Below are 21,536 nucleotides of genomic sequence, written 5' to 3'. Positions count from 1 at the left end.
CTCCTCTGCCTGGCATATTTTCCTTTCCATCTTCTGCCCGGCCCATTCTCTGCCCACCCTTTGTCCGGCCCATTCTCTGCCCACCCTTTGCCCGGCCCATTCTCTGTCCATCTTCCTGGCATAGATTTGTTATTTTTACAAACGACATCACTGAATAATCTGATCCGGTTCCTCGCAGCTGCTTTATTTCCCGGCATCTGTAATGAAATAAAACGTGCAGTTATAAACGTTCATGGGAGGAGCCGGCTGATAAATAAACCAATCACTCGTTAATATAAAGAAAATGATTCCTGCTATTTATATTACATATTGTTATTATTATTATTATCGTTATTATTATTATTATTGTTATTATTATTATTATTATTCCTCGTTTTTTGCACCATTTCTCACACTTGACACCGCAGCAGACATCACACAGACTCCCCGCACCTTCCCTTCCTTGTACAGATGTCGTCTCCGTCTCGTTCTCTCAGATATAATGGTAAAATTCACCGACAAGTCCAAAACCTGCAAAAACGGAACATCTGTCATTAAATAATTTCCCGTCTAAGGCCCCATGCAAATGCAATACGAAAAATAGGACATGCTCCATAATTACCGGCACAGTCCTACGGCACGGACACCCAGGGCCGGTCCTAGGATAGATGGCGCCCTGTGCGAAATGATCTTTCGGCGCCCCACCCCATCATGAAAAAAAATGCCCCATAAAAAAATTATAATGCCCCTTTAGTATACAGTATAATAATAATATTTAATAATATATTACAACCCCTTCAAAGACACAGTATTTTGTCCTCTAATTGTGCCCACAGTATTATGCCATCTGTAGTGCCCCTACACAGTATAATGTCCGCTTAGTGGCCACCGCACAGTATAGTGCCCCCCTGTAGACAGTGCCATAATACCCCACCTCCTTTTTGTAGACAGTGCCATACAGCCCCCCACCTCCCCCCTGTAGACAGTGCCATACAGCCACCCACCTCCCCATTGTAGACAGTGCCATACAGTCCCGCACCTCCCCTTTGTAGACAGTGCCATACAGTCCCGCACCTCCCCTTTGTAGACTGTTCCATACAGTACCGCACCTCCCCCCTTGTAGACAGTGCCATACAGTCCCCCACCTCCCCCTGTAGACAGTGCCATACAGTCCCGCACCTCCCCCCTGTAGACAGTGCCATACAGCCCCCCACCTCCCCCTGTAGACAGTGCCATACAGTCCCCCACCTCCCCCTGTAGACAGTGCCATACAGTCCCCCACCTCCCCCTGTAGACAGTGCCATACAGTCCCGCACCTCCCCCCTGTAGACAGTGCCATACAGCCCCCCACCTCCCCCCTGTAGACAGTGCCATACAGTCCCCCACCTCCCCCTGTAGACAGTGCCATACAGTCCCGCACCTCCCCCCTGTAGACAGTGCCATACAGCCCCCCACGTCCCCCTTGTAGACAGTGCCATACAGCCCCCCACCTCCCCCTTGTAGACAGTGCCATACAGCCCCCCACCTCCCCCTTGTAGACAGTGCCATACAGTCCTGCACCTCCCCTTGTAGATCGTGCCATAAAAAAGCGCCAAATGAAAAAAGCTCCAAACGAGCGCCGCAGGAATTTACTGCCTCCTATTAATTTCAATTGGAGGTCAGAGGTGGAAACCACATGAAGACCATAAGCCCCCCACTCACAGTAAAATTACCATCAGCCCCTCCACTCACAGTAAAATGACCATCAGACCCCCACTCACAGATTCCCCCTGTAGGTAGCACCACACAGCCCCTTTGTGGGTAGCACCAGACAGCCCCCTTGTAGGTAGCGCCTCACAGCCCCCTGGTTGGTAGTGCCACACAGTCCACTGGTTGGTAGTGCCACACAGCCCCCTGGTCGGTAGTGCCACACAGTCCACTGGTTGGTAGTGCCACACAGCCCCCTGGTCGGTAGTGCCACACAGTCCACTGGTTGGTAGTGCCCCAAAGCCCCCTGGTTGGTAGTGCCACACAGCCCCCTGGTTGGTAGTGCCACACAGCCCCCTGGTAGGTAGCGCCACACAGCCCCCTGGTTGGTAATGCCACACAGCCCCCTGTAGGGAGTGCCGCACAGCCCCCTGGTAGGAAGTGTCGCAAAGACCCCTGGTAGGGAGTGCCACACAGCCCACAGCCCCCTGGTAGGGAGTGCCACACAGCCCCCTGGTTGGTAGTGCCCCACAGCCCCCTGGTCGGTAGTGCCACACAGTCCACTGGTTGGTAGTGCCACACAGACCACTGGTTGGTAGTGCCCCACAGCCCCCTGGTTGGTAGTGCCCCAAAGCCCCCTGGTTGGTAGTGCCACACAGCCCCCTGGTAGGTAGTGCCACACAGCCCCCTGGTTGGTAATGCCACACAGCCCCCTGTAGGGAGTGCCGCAAAGCCCCCTGGTAGGAAGTGTCGCAAAGACCCCTGGTAGGGAGTGCCACACAGCCCACAGCCCCCTGGTAGGGAGTGCCACACAGCCCCCTGGTTGGTAGTGCCCCACAGCCCCCTGGTTGGTAGTGCCCCACAGTCCACTGGTTGGTAGTGCCCCACAGCCCCCTGGTTGGTAGTGCCCCACAGCCCCCTGGTTGGTAGTGCCTCACAGCCCCCTGGTTGGTAGTGCCACACAGTCCACTGGTTGGTAGTGCCCCACAGCCCCCTGGTTGGTAGTGCCACACAGCTCACAGCCCCCTTGTAGGTGGTGCAAGGACTACGAAATGACCGATAGCTGGCGGGCAATAGACATTCAAAAAAGGACAACTGTGCAGGAGCACAAAATACCCAGCTTTCCCGGCTCTCAAATAAATGTGTGGAAATAAACTGAGATATAACTTTTATTTAGTCTGAGTAAAGGATTAATCCTTTTAGCTAGATTAAATAAAAGTTATATCTTAGTTTATTTCCACACTTTTTTTTGATACCCGGGAAAGCTGGGTATTTTGTGCTCCTGCACAGTTGTCCTTCTTAGATAGTGCCCCACAGCCCCCCTGTAGATAGCAACACCTCCCCCCTTCCAGTAAAGATACCGCCACTGTAGCTCCCTGAAGGAGCGGAATCCCAGTGTGGCCGGGGATTCCGGTCCTGGAGCGCTGCTTGATGTTTTTGTCCATATATGGACAGTGACATCAGGGAAAACTCCTGAGGCGGAATCCTCGGTCACAGCGTTGCAGACGCTATGACCGTCGATTCCACTCCAGGAGAAGCTCCTGTCGTCTGTGTCCATAACGTCATTGGCTTCTCCTGGAGTGGAATCCCCGGTCATAGAGTCTACAGTGGCGCTAGTAGACAGCAGAGCAGGGAGATACCTCCCTGCTCTGCTATAGTGCCATCGCTACCGCTATAGCAGCCACAGTAGCTGCTTGCGGCGCCACCGCCCTCATGCTCGGTGTCACCGCTAGCAGCCGCTATGGCTGCTACAGTGGTAGGGACGGCCACTAAGTGAAGAAGCGCACGAGTGGAAAGGCGACTGCAGTCAGTGTGTGTATCCCTGCTGGTAGTTGCAACGGTGCGGGGATACACACACCCACTGGCGCCTCTCTTGCAGTGTGGCGGTTGGCGCCCTGTGCGACCGCACTGGTCGAACATATCTAAGGCCGGCCATGCACACCCAACCGTAGCGATACGGAAAGGTGTCCGTGGCCAATAGAACTGAATGGGGCCATATGGTCGTGTGCATGGGTCCTAGCCTGGAGGATGTGGCCTGGGGACGGGGCAAGGGCAGTGCGGCCAGATAAGGAGGTCTTCAGCCAGTACACTCCTCCTGCATGAGTCCTCTGGACATGGGCAGATGAAAGCTCTGACGCGCTATATATATCCTCCGTCCCCCCGGTGTATAACATCCGGCACCCGCCCTGACACGTTACAGACATGAGTGGTAGAACGGGTCATTGTAAAGAGATCAGTGACCTCCAGCGCGGTCCTGTAATAGGACGTCACCGGTGTAACCAGTCAGTCCCGGAAATGTCTCGCCTCCTGGATACCCCCCATCACCTGTGAGTAATATTACATCACCAAGCACAATGCCAAGTGTCAGATGGAGGGGGGTAAAGCCGCCACCCAGGGCTGTATTTATAGTTGTTGCTGCCCTAGGCACGTTTACTGCTGACACCGCCATAACTCCAGAAGTTATGGAAACAGCGCAGCTCGCTGACATTGCGGCTCCATCGCTGGACCCAGGAAAGGTGAGTAATAATTGTTTTGCTCTTTTGTGTGTACTAATTATTATTTTTTGTTCTTTTACAGGTTCAGATTGTTGGACTATGTCGGATTTGAGGACTAATTCGATTACGGCGTTTTTTATTTTCAATAAGATGTTTAACGTGGGTTATGTTTATTATTTCAGTAAAATATTTTTTCTGTGTGTCTGTATTTCTTTTTAATTTTATTACTAACACCTTAGTAATGGTCACTCTCTGATTGGCAGCTTCCATTACTAAGGCGGGGCTTAGTGTGAGCCAGTGCAGAGGTTAACACTAACCCCCATTATTACCCCATACACACCGCCACCAGGGGAACCGGGAAGAGCCGGGTACGATCCAGAACCCGACCATCTGCAGTGATGGCCGGCTACTGGGTCGGCCGCAGGCTGGTATTATTAGGCTGGGAAAGCCCAAAAACAGTGACGCCCCCCCCCCCCCCTCCAGTTAATGCCAGGCTGCTGCTGTGTTGTATCTGGTTGGTTATCAAAAATGGGGGGGGGGGGGGGATATTGTTTTTCTTCAATAAATTTTGAGAAAAACAGATGTGGGGTCCCCCCTTTTTCATAACCAGCCAGATATAACATAGCCGCAGGCTATCATTCCCAGCCTAAAAATATGAGCCTGCGGCCACCCCGCTGCCCGATCATCACTACAGATGGTTGGGTACGGGATCGTACCCTTCTCTTCCCTGTATCCCTGGTGGCGGTGGGTACCGGGGTAATAATGGGGGATTACTGCTAGTCTTTTCATTGGCTAACACTAAGCCCCACCTAAGTAAAGGATGATATCTATCAGACAGCGCGAATTACTAAGGCGGTAGTAATAACTTAAAAAATAAGCAACAACATATTAAAAACATTTGATTAAAATAAACCCCCCCCCCACAACCCTCGTTATTTTATTTAAAATAAAAAAAACGTCATCGAAGTCGTCCTCGAGTCCGAAGAAGTCCAACAACCCAACCAGTAAGAAAACACCAAAAAACACTTTAGTAATGTAGTGTCCCAGTACACTCCCTACTTCCATAATAGGAGTAGTTGTCGTATGGTAGTAGGTTTGTCACAATGTAATAGTACTGTGTGTCAGTATGCCTCTGTATATCATGTATTTCCTGTACATACACTGTGTATATTATCATTTGCTGAGTCATAACCAGTTTTCCCTCCAGAAACTTCTAGTGTTCTGTGGGTGGAGCCTGTAGCCCAGCCTGCCTCTTAGCAGAGGGCAGGAAAACGAGTGCAGACGAGTTCTGGGGAGTGTAGGGTGAGGTGCCAGCAACCCATGCTGTGCAGGAGATGGCAGGGAATCTACAGCTACCTACCTGCCACGCCTAGGAGCTGCATGGTGAATCTCACGGCCCATGCAAAGCACAGATATTCCTAGGACCCTTCACCAGTCCATACAGAGGGGATAACATATACATTCCTACCGCCTCCGAGAAGGAGAGAATCTATCTGCCAGAAAGGAGCAGTTTCAAGAGGAGCCTTTCTGCAATCCTGGACCTTAAAGTAGGCCTCCGGTCAAGTCCAGTGCTCCGTGGTTTCCAAGCCACGTGTCTTAGGTCCGCGTCCGGCTGTCGGATACCGCGGCCCAGTAACCATAACTACATTTCCCTCAAGTTAGTCACCCGCTGGGAGCCAACCGGTGCAGATCCCTTCTGTAGACATAATAAGGACTGTGTCTCCCCCAAAACCATAAACTGCATAATCTGAGGAAAGTGTCAGCATCACTCCTCACAAGCATATCCCTGCAAGTCAGCTAACAAGGGGTCCTCCTCACATGCACACTCCACTATACCAGGGGTCCCCCTCACATGCACACTCCACTATACCAGGGGTCCCCCTCACATGCACACTCCACTATACCAGGGGTCCTCCTCACATGCACACTCCACTATACCAGGGGTCCCCCTCACATGCACACTCCACTATACCAGGGGACGTCCTCACATGCACACTCCACTATACCAGGGGTCCTCCTCACATGCACACTCCACTATACCAGGGGTCCTCCTCACATGCACACTCCACTATACCAGGGGACGTCCTCACATGCACACTCCACTATACCAGGGGTCCTCCTCACATGCACACTCCACTATACCAGGGGTCCTCCTCACATGCACACTCCACAATACCAGGGGTCCTCCTCACATGCACACTCCACTATACCAGGGGTCCTCCTCACATGCACACTCCACTATACCAGGGGTCCTCCTCACATGCACACTCCACTATACCAGGGGTCCTCCTCACATGCACACTCCACAATACCAGGGGTCCCCCTCACATGCACACTCCACTATACCAGGGGTCCTCCTCACATGCACACTCCACTATACCAGGGGTCCCCCTCACATGCACACTCCACTATACCAGGGGTCCTCCTCACATGCACACTCCACTATACCAGGGGTCCCCCTCACATGCACACTCCACTATACCAGGGGTCCTCCTCACATGCACACTCCACTATACCAGGGGTCCTCCTCACATGCACACTCCACTATACCAGGGGTCCTCCTCACATGCACACTCCACTATACCAGGGGTCCTCCTCACATGCACACTCCACTATACCAGGGGTCCTCCTCACATGCACACTCCACTATACCAGGGGTCCCCCTCACATGCACACTCCACTATACCAGGGGTCCTCCTCACATGCACACTCCACTATACCAGGGGTCCTCCTCACATGCACACTCCACTATACCAGGGGTCCTCCTCACATGCACACTCCACTATACCAGGGGTCCTCCTCACATGCACACTCCACAATACCAGGGGTCCTCCTCACATGCACACTCCACTATACCAGGGGTCCTCCTCACATGCACACTCCACTATACCAGGGGTCCTCCTCACATGCACACTCCACTATACCAGGGGTCCTCCTCACATGCACACTCCACAATACCAGGGGTCCTCCTCACATGCACACTCCACTATACCAGGGGTCCTCCTCACATGCACACTCCACTATACCAGGGGTCCTCCTCACATGCACACTCCACTATACCAGGGGTCCTCCTCACATGCACACTCCACTATACCAGGGGTCCTCCTCACATGCACACTCCACTATACCAGGGGTCCTCCTCACGTGCACACTCCACTATACCAGGGGACCTCCTCACGTGCACACTCCACTATACCAGGGGTCACCCTCACATGCACACTCCACTATACCAGGGGTCCTCCTCACGTGCACACTCCACTATACCAGGGGTCCTCCTCACATGCACACTCCACTATACCAGGGGTCCTCCTCACGTGCGCACTCCACTATACCAGGGGTCCTCCTCACATGCACACTCCACTATACCAGGGGTCCTCCTCACATGCACACTCCACTATACCAGGGGTCCTCCTCACGTGCACACTCCACTATACCAGGGGTCCTCCTCACATGCACACTCCACTATACCAGGGGTCCTCCTCACATGCACACTCCACTATACCAGGGGTCCACCTCACATGCACACTCCACTATACCAGGGGTCCTCCTCACGTGCACACTCCACTATACCAGGGGTCCTCCTCACATGCACACTCCACTATACCAGGGGTCCTCCTCACATGCACACTCCACTATACCAGGGGTCCTCCTCACATGCACACTCCACTATACCAGGGGTCCTCCTCACATGCACACTCCACTATACCAGGGGTCCTCCTCACATGCACACTCCACTGTACTAGGGGTCCTCCTCACATTCACACTCCACTATACCAGGGGTCCTCCTCACATGCACACTCCACTATACCAGGGGTCCTCCTCACATGCACACTCCACTATACCAGGGGACCTCCTCACATGCACACTCCACTATACCAGGGGTCCCCCTCACGTGCACACTCCACTATACCAGGGGTCCTCCTCACGTGCGCACTCAACTATACCAGGGATCCTCCTCACATGCGCACTCCACTATACCAGGGGTCCTCCTCACATGCGCACTCCACTATACCAGGGGTCCTCCTCACATGCACACTCCACTATACCAGGGGTCCTCCTCACATGCACACTCCACTGTACTAGGGGTCCTCCTCACATTCACACTCCACTATACCAGGGGTCCTCCTCACATGCACACTCCACTATACCAGGGGTCCTCCTCACATGCACACTCCACTATACCAGGGGACCTCCTCACATGCACACTCCACTATACCAGGGGTCCCCCTCACGTGCACACTCCACTATACCAGGGGTCCTCCTCACGTGCGCACTCAACTATACCAGGGATCCTCCTCACATGCGCACTCCACTATACCAGGGGTCCTCCTCACATGCGCACTCCACTATACCAGGGGTCCTCCTCACATGCACACTCCACTATACCAGGGGTCCTCCTCACATGCACACTCCACTGTACTAGGGGTCCTCCTCACATGCGCACTCCACTATACCAGAGGTCCTCCTCACATTCGCACTCCACTATACCAGGGGTCCTCCTCACATGCGCACTCCACTATACCAGGGGTCCTCCTCACATGCGCACTCCACTATACCAGAGGTCCTCCTCACATGCGCACTCCACTATACCAGGGGTCCTCCTCACATGCGCACTCCACTATACCAGGGGTCCTCCTCACATGCGCACTCCACTATACCAGGGGTCCTCCTCACATGCACACTCCACTATACCAGGGGTCCTCCTCACATGCGCACTCCACTATACCAGGGGTCCTCCTCACATGCGCACTCCACTATACCAGGGGTCCTCCTCACATGCGCACTCCACTATACCAGGGGTCCTCCTCACATGCGCACTCCACTATACCAGGTGTCCTCCTCACATGCGCACTCCACTATACCAGGGGTCCTCCTCACATGCGCACTCCGCTATACCAGGGGTCCTCCTCACATGCACACTCCACAATACCAGGGGTCCTCCTCACATGCACACTCCACTATACCAGGGGTCCTCCTCACATGCACACTCCACTATACCAGGGGTCCTCCTCACATGCACACTCCACTATACCAGGGGTCCTCCTCACATGCACACTCCACTATACCAGGGCTCCTCCTCACATGCACACTCCACTATACCAGGGGACCTCCTCACATGCACACTCCACTATACCAGGGGACCTCCTCACATGCACACTCCACTATACCAGTGGTCCTCCTCACATGCGCACTCCACTATACCAGGGGTCCTCCTCACATGCACACTCCACTATACCAGGGGACCTCCTCACATGCACACTCCACTATACCAGGGGTCCTCCTCACATGCACACTCCACTATACCAGGGGACCTCCTCACATGCACAGTCCACTATACCAGGGGTCCCCCTCACGTGCACACTCCACTATACCAGGGGTCCTCCTCACGTGCGCACTCAACTATACCAGGGATCCTCCTCACATGCGCACTCCACTATACCAGGGGTCCTCCTCACATGCGCACTCCACTATACCAGGGGTCCTCCTCACATGCACACTCCACTATACCAGGGGTCCTCCTCACATGCACACTCCACTGTACTAGGGGTCCTCCTCACATGCGCACTCCACTATACCAGGGGTCCTCCTCACATGCGCACTCCACTATACCAGGGGTCCTCCTCACATGCACACTCCACTATACCAGGGGTCCTCCTCACATGCACACTCCACTATACCAGGGGACCTCCTCACATGCACACTCCACTATACTGGTAATGAGAGACTGCATTGCTGTGAATTATTGCTGCACTTTATGGAAGTTTTCCTCAGTAAAGAGACTTTTGGTTAGCAGAGGACTGTGTCTGATTTTGCTTTCCATTTTTGACAATTGACTTGCTGCGTGTCCTAAGAGAGGTGCCCAGGGTAGGACCCCACTGCCGCGACCGTGACATCACTAATAAACCAGCCATTAGGGGGACTACTACCCCCATCAGGTCCTCTCATAACATCTGCATCTTTTAGATTAGCCATCAGAATAAGATTCCCTCACACTCCTTCTCTTCATGTCCGTCATACACGGATAGTGGCTGGTGACCGGCTCATGCAGCTTTATGTTACCACCGCATGTGTATAAAAATGGCCGGACCATTGTACAGAACAAACACTGTTACAATTTGTGTCTCCCTTATTTCCTCATAGATTGTAAGCTCTTGTGATCAGGGTCCTCACTCCTCTCCTCATAGATTGTAAGCTCTTGTGATCAGCGCCCTCCCTCCTCTCCTCATAGATTGTAAGCTCTTGTGATCAGCGTCCTCACTCCTCCTCTCCTCATAGATTGTAAGCTCTTGTGATCAGCGTCCTCACTCCTCCTCTCCTCATAGATTGTAAGCTCTTGTGATCAGCGTCCTCACTCCTCTCCTCATAGATTGTAAGCTCTTGTGATCAGCGTCCTCACTCCTCCTCTCCTCATAGATTGTAAGCTCTTGTGATCAGCGTCCTCACTCCTCTCCTCATAGATTGTAAGCTCTTGTGATCAGCGTCCTCACTCCTCTCCTCCTCATAGACTGTAAGCTCTTGTGATCAGCGTCCTCACTCCTCCTCTCCTCATAGATTGTAAGCTCTTGTGATCAGGGTCCTCACTCCTCAGGTTTGAATTGTAAATGAACTTTGTCACTATGTAATGTCTGATATTGTTTGTTTCATGTTCCCTCTAAATTGTAAAGTGCTGCGGAATATGTTGGCGCTATATAAATAAAGATTATTATTATCTGCATCCTCTGAGATACCACAGGGGGCTGCGTGGCACTACCTACAGGGGGCTGTGTGGCACTACCTACAGGGGGCTATGTGGCACTACCTACAGGGGGCTGTGTGGCACTACCTACAGGGGGCTATGTGGCACTACCTACAGGGGGCTGTGTGGCACTACCTACAGGGGGCTATGTGGCACTACCTACAGGGGGCTGTGTGGCACTACCTACAGGGGGCTATGTGGCATTACCTACAGGGGGGCTGTGTGCCACTACCTACAGGTGGCTGTGTGCCACTATCTACAGGGGGTTGTGTGGCATTATCTACAGGGAGTTGTGTGGCATTATCTACAGGGGGTTGTGGCAGTATCTACAGGGGGGCTGTGTGGCGCTATCTACAGGGGGGCTGTGTGGCAGTATCTACAGGGGGGCTGTGTGGCACTATCTACAGGGGGGCTGTGTGGCACTATCTACAGGGGGGCTGTGTGGCACTATCTACAGGGGGGCTGTGTGGCACTATCTATAGGGGGGCTGTGGCATTATCTACAGGGGGGCTGTGTGGCACTATCTACAGGGGGGCTGTGTGGCACTATCTACAGGGGGGCTGTGTGGCACTATCTATAGGGGGGCTGTGGCATTATCTACAGGGTGGCTGCGGCATTATCTACAGGGGGGCTGTGTGTGGCACTATCTACAGGGGGGCTGTGTGTGGCACTATCTACAGGGGGGCTGTGTGGCACTATCTACAGGGGGCTGTGTGGCACTATCTATAGGGGGGCTGTGGCATTATCTACAGGGGGGCTGTGTGGCACTATCTACAGGGGGACTGTGTGGCACTATCTACAGGGGGTTGTGGCAGTATCTACAGGGGGGCTGTGTGGCACTATCTACAGGGGGGCTGTGTGGCACTATCTACAGGGGGGCTGTGGCAGTATCTACAGAGGGAAGTGTGTGGCAAAAAACTTACAAATTAAATTCATCTGATTTTAAAATCGACAGGGAAAAAAACTGATGCAAAATGTGTCAAAATCGACCGTTAAAAACGGCAACATGGCCCGGAAAGCGTGCAAAACAGCCGGGAAAAACGGACCAAAACGGCCGTTTTTATCAGCCGACACTCGGACCCTGTCGTGTGAATAAGGCGGGATTCACACGACCGGGTCGTTCCCGAGCCCGAGTGTCGGCCGGTAAAATCGGCCATTTTGCCCGGCCGGTTTGCATTAAGTTTTGCATCCGTGCCGGGCCGGGCAGATCCGGACAGTGACATCAGCGGCAACTCCTGAAGGGGAATCCCCATGTGTTCAGGGATTCCGCTTCAGGAGTTTCCCCTGATGTCACTGCCCAGATATGGACAGAGACATCAAGCGCTCTGTCCAGGAGCGGAATCCCCGAACACACGGGGATTCCGCGGCTAGCACATAGCAGAGCGGGGAAATACCTCCCTGCTCTGCTATAGTGGCGTCGCTACAGTAGTAGCAGCCGCAGCAGCTGCTAGCGGCGCCATCGAAGGTGTCGCCGGGCCAGGGTGCTTTTCAAGCAGGGGAAGGGAGCCAGCGCAGCGCTCCCTCCACCTGCTGTACACCCCGGCCCTGCCACACAGTGTACAGCGATGCCATTCGTCAGAATGGCATCAACTCCTCCTCCTCACATGCACTCTGCGCTGTGAGGAGGAGATAGAGCGCAAGCCCCGGAAAACCCGGCCATCACTCGTGACACATCCCGGTGATGGCCGTGTATTACCCGGCCCCATAGACTTCTATGGGAGCCGGGCGAAGATAGAGCATGTCCTATTTAAATCGGTCGTGTGAATAGCCCCATTAGGGGTCTATTATTCCTTATGCAGCCGGGTGCCGGCCGATTTATGAACGGGAAACCCTATCGTGTGAATGAGGCCTTATTGTCCTCCTCATCATCTTCCTCCTCCTCATCATCTTCCTCCTCATCATCCTCCTCCTCCTCATCATCCTCCTACTCCTGATCTTCCTCCTTCTCATCATCCTCCTTTTCCTCATCATCTTCCTCCTCATCATCCTTCTTCTCGTCATTGCCCTCATCATCCTCCTACTCCTGATCTTCCTCCTCGTCACCATCATGCTGCCAGCGTCTCTCCGTTATTTGCCGATGTTATTAATATTCTGCTTCTTCCTCTTCTTCATCCAGCAGTTATTCGGTTTCATCTCGCTGCTTCCTCAAACACAAACATTGGATAAGCGGCATCTGTGGAGTCGTTCACCTGAGGCGCCTCCTGCCTCATATTTGTATAAGACACAAGTTTCAGTAAATATGTAGTGACAAGGCGGGCAGTCTGCAGGCGTGGGCAGGACGGGCAGTGTGCGGGTGCGGGCAGGACGTGAGTGCTGGGGGGACGGGCAGGGAGTGGGCAGTGTGCAAGCGATGGCAGGATGGGCAGTGTGCGGGCGCTGGCAGGATGGGCAGTGTGCGGGCGCTGGCAGGATGGGCAGTGTGCGGGCGCTGGCAGAATGGGCAGTATGTGGGCACTGGCAGGATGGGCAGTGTGCGGGCGCTGGCAGGACGGGCAGTGTGTGGGTGCTGGCAGGATGGACAATGTGCGGACGCTGGCAGGATGGGCAGTGTGCAAGCGCTGGCAGGATGGGCAGTGTGCGGGCGCTGGCAGGATGGGCAGTGTCCGGGCGCTGGCAGAATGGGCAGTGTGCGGGCGCTGGCAGGACGGGCAGTGTGCGGGCGCTGGCAGGACGGACAGTGTGCGGGCGCTGGCAGGACGGGCAGTGTGTGGGCAGTGTGAGCAGTGTGCAGGTAGGACGGGCAGTGCGGGCAGTGTGTGGGCGCTGGCAGGACGGGCAGTGTGCGGGCGCTGGCAGGACGGGCAGTGTGTGGGCAGTGTGCGGGCGCTGGCAGGACGGGCAGTGTGCGGGCGCTGGCAGGACGGGCAGTGTGCGGGCGCTGGCAGGACGGGCAGTGTGCGGGCGCTGGCAGGACAGGCAGTGTGCGGGCGCTGGCAGGACGAACGGCTCCATATCTGCCTCTAGGGACCAGGACTTGTTTGTGTTGAGTCTGTGCCAGGCCCCGGAGGCCGCTGATCCTTCACAGTCGTCTTCTCCATTCATTCTCTGCCAATAAAAGAACCAACGTCCCGCACAGCGAGCCAATAGCGGGACACGGTCCCAGGCTGTTATGGGGCGACTGCTGCACCCACTGTGGACCCCCGGCCTTTGTCTGCTGTGGATTCCGTTACAATGTAACAACGATGGTCACTTTGATTGCAGGATTGGCTGCGGCTCCGGTATCTTTTCCCGGTCATCGCCCTTCATGTTAATTAATCAAATTGGTCGCCTGATGAACGATGAAGATTCATGTTCTCCGCGGAGGAGGCGCCGCAGCAGCCGTATAGACAGGAGCACCTATAGGAAAAGACACAAAACAGATATTTACTAAATGTGACAACGCGGACCCCAAGTCACACGAGACTTAAAAGACCCTTTCCAAATTCCAATTTATGGTGTGATAAGATAATATAGGGGTGTCATGATGGGGGAGGGGGGAATTTGCATGTCTCCGCCTACTGTGCAGAAATGAGGAATAAATCCCTTATTAATGATGATGTGGAAATAACTTCTGTTAACCATTAAAGCGCCGGTCACCTCTGAACCCCATTATACAGTTCACTTGTGGAAAAATTCTACATAAACACAAATGTGCAGCCTCGGAGCTGAAATCTCCCAGCATTCCCTGCTTGTTCAATGCCTGCACAGAAGCTCGCTTTGGTGATTTGCATTCTGGGAAGTTTTTCATCTAATGCAGGTAAAATTAACTGCCCCCCACATTATAGGAGCGCAGCTGAGTCGTCTTCATCTTGGAATGCGATGATGTCACCATGAGGCTATGACATCATCTGCTGTGATAGGACGTGTGAGGCTTCAGTCATGGATGCTCAGCAGCGGTAACGTGATCAGTGATTGGGGGATACACAGTAATAGTGGGAATTAGGGGATACATGGCTACAGCTAATCATTGTGTTGTTAGATACGCCGTGTGGTAGAGTGTATCTCACCTCAATGTGGCCCTGCTGAGATACTACAGAATACCTGTAAAGTGGGGCCCCAGCTCAGACGAGACCACCACCCTTCCCATGAGCAGTGTGAGCCCTCCCTTCTCTACAGGAACATTAGGAAGTCCCAGGAACCAGTCACAGTGCCCCCATCAGTGTATCAGGAAGGTTCTGCAACTTTCTAATTCCTTCCATTGTGGCCCAGGAGTAACTGGAGGCTCCTGGGCCACAATGCAAAATGTATCACTGGGCCCCCTAAATAACATACTGCAGCTTTATGTGCCAGAGGGACCAGCTGAGGGGCCCCTCATGAACCAGGACCCTGGTGCTTCCTGTGCAGCACATAAAGTTACGCCCCTGGTGGTCACCGCTTTCTTTTTGTTTTGACCGAAAACCCATCCTTGCCTTGTTCTGCTCACACAGCTGAGGGTTGTGACAATGTTTCAGCGTGAACAATCCACAGCAGCACTAATCTCTCTCCTGTCCTGGACTCCAGGCTTACAGCTCTTACCTTCATCGATACATTGTAACAAACCCTCAGCTGTGTCACCAGGACTAGATCAGAACAATCTTCTCAAACTTTTGTGTTTGATTTTAAAGAGATATTTCACCTCCAAATGAATCGATGACAGAAAAGGAGAAGATTCCGCCGCACAATCAGGAGGAAGAACCCGAAGAGTTTTATGACGCGTCTGACGAGGCTGTAGACGTTTTCTATCCCACTAAAGAAGTTTTATCCGAGGAGAAGGGCGCAGCCTGTAAGTAACATGTGACACCGGTGCTTCTATCCCTTCCTGCCCCTCCGAGCCGCTTAGTGCATATTTATTTATATTTAGTGGTTTAGGTGGCGTTAGTGTCGCAGTGCGCTGTCGCCATTCTTTTTCTGCTATATATATATATATACCGGTGCCGTATGCGGGGGCGGGGAAAGTCACACATCTAAAGGGGTCATCCCAAGATCAACATTTATTACCTATCCACATGAAAGGTGATAAATATGTGAACGCTGGGACCCCCACAAACAAGACCCCCATGATCACTAGAACTGGGGTCCCATGCCCCCCCCCCCCCCCAGTTGAGGAGGAACTTGAATGTAGATAGATCCTTGCTGAGCGGCTGCAGGGTGTGGGATGTAGTCATCCTCCGGTGGACTGATTCTCGCGGTCGGCCCTCGCGATTTCTCTGCGTCTTTGTTGATGATGAAGTTTGACAATTTGTAACATTTGACTGATGGAACTTGACACAAAGTATCAACAGGAAGATGCTCCACCCCTCCCCCGCCCGTATCTGAGCCGCAATATAGACGATTATAATGTCAAACTGCGCAATTCTGCAGCACGGACGAGAAACTGAGCCAAATCCATAACTTCACAAGTGTCTCAAATGTCAGTGTCCTATACCCCAAGTGTTATCATCCTGCACCCCAAGTGTCATCGTCCTGCACCCCAAGTGTCAGCGTATCATTATCCTGTACCCCGCTCTACAGCCCAAGTGTTATAGCTCCACACCCCAATAGTCATAGCTCTGCACCCCATGTCATTGCCCTGCACACCACATTTTATTATCCTGTACCCCGTGTCAGTGTATCATTATCCTGTACCTCAATGGTCAGTGTGTCATTATCCTGTACCCCAAGTGTCAGTGTATTATTATCCTGTACCCCAAGTGTCAGTGTATCATTATCCTGTACCCCAAGTGTCAGTGTATCATTATCCTGTACCCCAAGTGTCAGTGTCATTATCTTGTACCCCAAGTGTCAGTGTATCATTATCCTGTACCCCAAGTGTCAGTGTTTCATTATCCTGTACCCCAAGTGTCAGTGTTTCATTATCCTGTACCCCAAGTGTCAGAGTATCATTATCCTGTACCCCAAGTGTCAGTGTCATTATCCTGTACCCCAAGTGTCAGTGTTTCATTATCCTGTACCCCAAGTGTCAGTGTTTCATTATCCTGTACCCCAAGTGTCAGTGTATCATTATCCTGTACCCCAAGTGTCAGTGTATCATTATCCTGTACCCCAAGTGTCAGTGTATTATTATCCTGTACCCCAAGTGTCAGTGTATCATTATCCTGTACCCCAAGTATCAGTGTCATTATCTTGTACCCCAAGTGTCAGTGTTTCATTATCCTGTACCCCAAGTGTCAGTGTTTCATTATCCTGTACCCCAAGTGTCAGAGTATCATTATCCTGTACCTCAAGTGTCAGTGTATCATTATCCTGTACCCCAAGTGTCAGTGTCATTATCCTGTACCCCAAGTGTCAGTGTTTCATTATCCTGTACCCCAAGTGTCAGTGTTTCATTATCCTGTACCCCAAGTGTCAGTGTATCATTATCCTGTACCCCAAGTGTCAGTGTATCATTATCCTGTACCCCAAGTGTCAGTGTCATTATCCTGTACCCCAAGTGTCAGTGTGTCATTATCCTGTACCCCAAGTGTCAGTGTATCATTATCCTGTACCCCAAGTGTCAGTGTGTCATTATCCTGTACCCCAAGTGTCAGTGTGTCATTATCCTGTACCCCAAGTGTCAGTGTCATTATCCTGTACCCCAAGTGTCAGTGTGTCATTATCCTGGGGTCATTGTGTACAGATCTTACATTCCGGGGACGTCGCCCCGGTTTCTCTGTTTTCAGGGTGCAGGATCATTGTTCTGTAAATATTTCTTTCTTGTTCTCAGTTCTAGACTCCATCTTTGGCTCATCGCCTCCAGAACCTTTACTAAGACATAAGTTGATTTTCCAGAGACCCCCTGGACCTCAGAAGAAGCACAAACCTTCCAGAATCTTCCCATCTGTGGATTATCCAGTGAGTTGGGAGAGTTCACATGATATCGGAGGTTCAGTTTATTTTATAATTACCACAGCAACTGATAATAGATCACAGGAAAAAGTCACCAAATCACCGGAGCAAACTCTATGCAGACTGTGAAGAAGCAGGGGGTGCAGGGAGATGTCAGCTCTAAAGCTACAAAATAGTGAGTGCAGCTCTGGAGTATAATACAGGATGTAACTCAGGATCAGTACAGGATAAGTAATGTAATGTATGTACACAATGACTGCACCAGCAGAATAGTGAGTGCAGCTCTGGAGTATAATACAGGATATAACTCAGGATCAGTACAGGATAAGTAATGTATGTACACAGTGACTCTACCAGCAGAATAGTGAGTGCAGCTCTGGAGTATAATACAGGATATAACTCAGGATCAGTACAGGATAAGTAATGTAATGTATGTACACAGTGACTCCACCAGCAGAATAGTGAGTGCAGCTCTGGAGTATAATACAGGATATAACTCAGGATCAGTACAGGATAAGTAATGTAATGTATGTACACAGTGACTCCACCAGCAGAATAGTGAGTGCAGCTCTGGAGTATAATACAGGATGTAACTCAGGATCAGTACAGGATAAGTAATGTAATGTATGTACACAGTGACTCCACCAGCAGAATAGTGAGTGCAGCTCTGGAGTATAATACAGGACGTAACTCCGGATCAGTACAGGATAAGTAATGTAATGTATGTACACAGTGACTCCACCAGCTTAATAGTGAGTGCAGCTCTGGAGTATAACTGTAAGGGTATGTTCACACGGCAGCGTCCGTTACGGCTGAAATTACGGGGCTGTTTTCAGCAGAAAACAACTCTGTAATTTCAGTCGTCATGGCATGTTGAGGCGCTTTTTCGCTGCATCAATTACGGACGTAAATGGAGCTGTTTTTCCATGGAGTCAATGGAAAACGGCTCCATTTAACGTTTGAAGAAGTGACAGGCACTTCTTAGACGCGGGCGTCTATTTACGCCCCGCCTTTTGACAGCGGGGCGTAAAAAAAATGACCATCGGAACAGAACATAGTAAGACCCATTCAAATGAATTGGCAGATGTTTGCCGACGCTATAGAGCCGCATTTTTGGTAAATCGAGGCGGAAGACGCCTGAATTACGTCCGTAAATAAGCCGTGTGAACATACCCTTAAGGATTTGCCAGACACAGCTTCTGTGGCGACGCCCGTGGTTAATCAGTCTGCACCTGCTCCTAAGTCTGATAGAGTGACTCGATCTGCTACCACTCGGGCTGGGAGGCTGAGAAGTGGGAGAGCCTATCACAGCCTGGCCAGACGGAGCTAGCTCCCGCTCTCTGTCTATTTATACCTTCATTTCCTGCTCCTCCTTTGCCTGTGATTCTCTCGTTTCCTGGCTCTGCTGCTCCTGCTGTTACCATTGACCTCTGCTTCATTTTGACCCTGGCTTTACTGACTACTCTCCTGCTCTGCGTTTGGCACCTCGTACTCTCCTGGTTTGACTCGGCTCGTTCACTACTCTTGTTGCTCACGGTGTCTCCGTGGGCAGCTGCCCCGTTTCCCTAGCTCCTGTGTACCCTTGTCTTGTTTGTCTGTGGTGCACATATTGAGCGTAGGGACCGCCGCCCAGTTGTACGCCGTCGCCTAGGACGGGCCGTTGCAAGTAGGCAGGGACTGAGCGGCGGGTAGATTAGGGCTCACTTGTCTGTCTCCCTATCCTGACATTACAATAACACAGGATCAGTAGTGAAACGTATGTACACAGTTCCACTGTTAATGTAGACGGATTCTCTGTGTGATCAGTAATTAAAGGTGGAACTAAATTTTAAAAAACGTATGTCCCTGGAGTCCCCATAGTTTGCAGCATTACTGGCGATAATCCCAGGGATTTATCACCATTGATAGTCAGTGTTTCCGTCCACAGTTTATAGCTCTGTTTTCCTGGTCAGAGCTGGTACTACAGGGGGTGTAGAGGTTGTTCTGCCCCATATAAAGAGACCAGTACGATGAATAAAATGTGATACTTTTTGGACCAAATCAGAGATTTGCATTGGAGCTGAAGAGCTTTACGTTACACATCTGTTCCTGGTTCATGACTAGAATCACAGAACTTCAGTGAAGACTGACACACAAGAAGAACAGCAGGAATAAATAACAGGGCAGATATAGAAGTCATTGAGGGTCTGCAGAAAGTTTGGTGATGACCCCCATGGGAACTGGAATGGCGGCCATTACTGGTTGTTCCCGTGTAGCAGAGCCAGAGAACGCGATTAATGAATAGAATATTATGAGATCTCACAAGGCGACGACTCAGCGGCTAAAACGTTTCAGGGAGATTTTCATTATATAATGTCCGGTATTATAGAACATGGCGGCATCCTCCCAGAAACAACGCCACGTTCATATCTCACGTTCATACTTTCCGGCAATGGCTTCGTGGACCGTTAATCATAAAGAACAAGTGGCGCAAATTGATTGCAGTTCAGCTGCGGGACGATGACGATGGTTGGGGATAAGCCGGCCCCTGTGGTCGTACGATATAGAACGTGATTTGTAGTTACGAGGGCGGCGCTCTATTAATTATCCGTCTTTTGCAGGTCGCCTCCCCGGAAACGCTGGAGCAAAGCGACCAAGAATCAGACGCAGCCGATAAAATGCACGCCATGCGGCTGGAGGGACGAAAGTCGCTCTTTCTGAGAATCGGCGGGATGCTCGTTTTACCAGTGCCAGTGTCCGGACCGCTATTCAGCGCCGAGGAGATGGAGAAATAAAATCACAGGAGGCCCCGCCCCACAGGAGGCCCCGCCCCACATGAGGCCCCGCCCCACAGGAGGCGCCGTTCACCGCGGACTTAAAGGAACACAATAAAGACCATTAACGCACAGTAACCGTTTCTCTAAATGACTGAAGCGACTTCGCCGCTGGGAACTGAGAGACTCCCATGAGTGGCGCCAATTATTTCACAGGAGGACGTACGACGGTTGCGAATGACGAGCGCAGGTCACGCAGATCTACAAAGTCAAGAGAGACGAGAGAGAAAAGGTCAAAAGGGAGAGCAAGAGGGTCGCCACTACGTGCCGACCCCCCAACAATGAGAGCAGCGCCCGACCGTGGGAACAGCCGCGCAAAATACTGCGCCAATTTCCTGCATTACCGGTCCCCATTATTTATTAACCCCAAAACCTGAAAGTAGAAAACAGAACCTCCCATAATAGGGTGTGCCGGCTACAGATACCCCCACACTTCTACTATAGGTACCCCAATAGCATCCACCCCAGGTACCCCCGAAAGTGTCTGACCCAGGTACCCCAATAGTGCCTCTGCCCCAGGTACCCCTTATAATACTTCTGCCCCAATACCCCCATAATACCTCTGACCCTGTACCCAATAGTGTCCGCCCCAGGAGCCCCCAATAGTAACTGCCCCAGGTACCCCCAATAGTGTCCACCCCAGTTACCCCAATATTGTCTGCCCCAGGTACCCCAATAGTATCTTTCCTAGGTACCCCAATAGTATCTGTCCCAGGTACCCCAATAGTCTCTGCCCCAGGTACCCACAAGAGTGCTTCTGTCCCTGGTACCCCCTAACCTGTCTGCCCCAGGCACCCCTTATAATACCTCTGCCCCAATACCCCCACAATACCTCTGTTCCTGTACCCAATATAGTGTCTGCCTAGGTACACCAATAGTAACTGCCCCAGGTACCCCAAATAGTGTCCACCCCAGGTACCCCAATATTGTCCGCCCCAGATAACCCAATAGTATCCGCCCCAGGTACCCCAATAATATCTTCCCCAGGTACCCCTTATAATGTCTGCCCCAGGTAACCCAATAGTGTCTGCCCCAGGCACCCCC

Source organism: Rhinoderma darwinii, chromosome 8, assembly GCF_050947455.1.
Source record: "Rhinoderma darwinii isolate aRhiDar2 chromosome 8, aRhiDar2.hap1, whole genome shotgun sequence".
NCBI classification, from domain to species: Eukaryota; Metazoa; Chordata; class Amphibia; order Anura; family Rhinodermatidae; genus Rhinoderma; species Rhinoderma darwinii.
Note: the sequence above shows the minus strand (reverse complement) of the source record.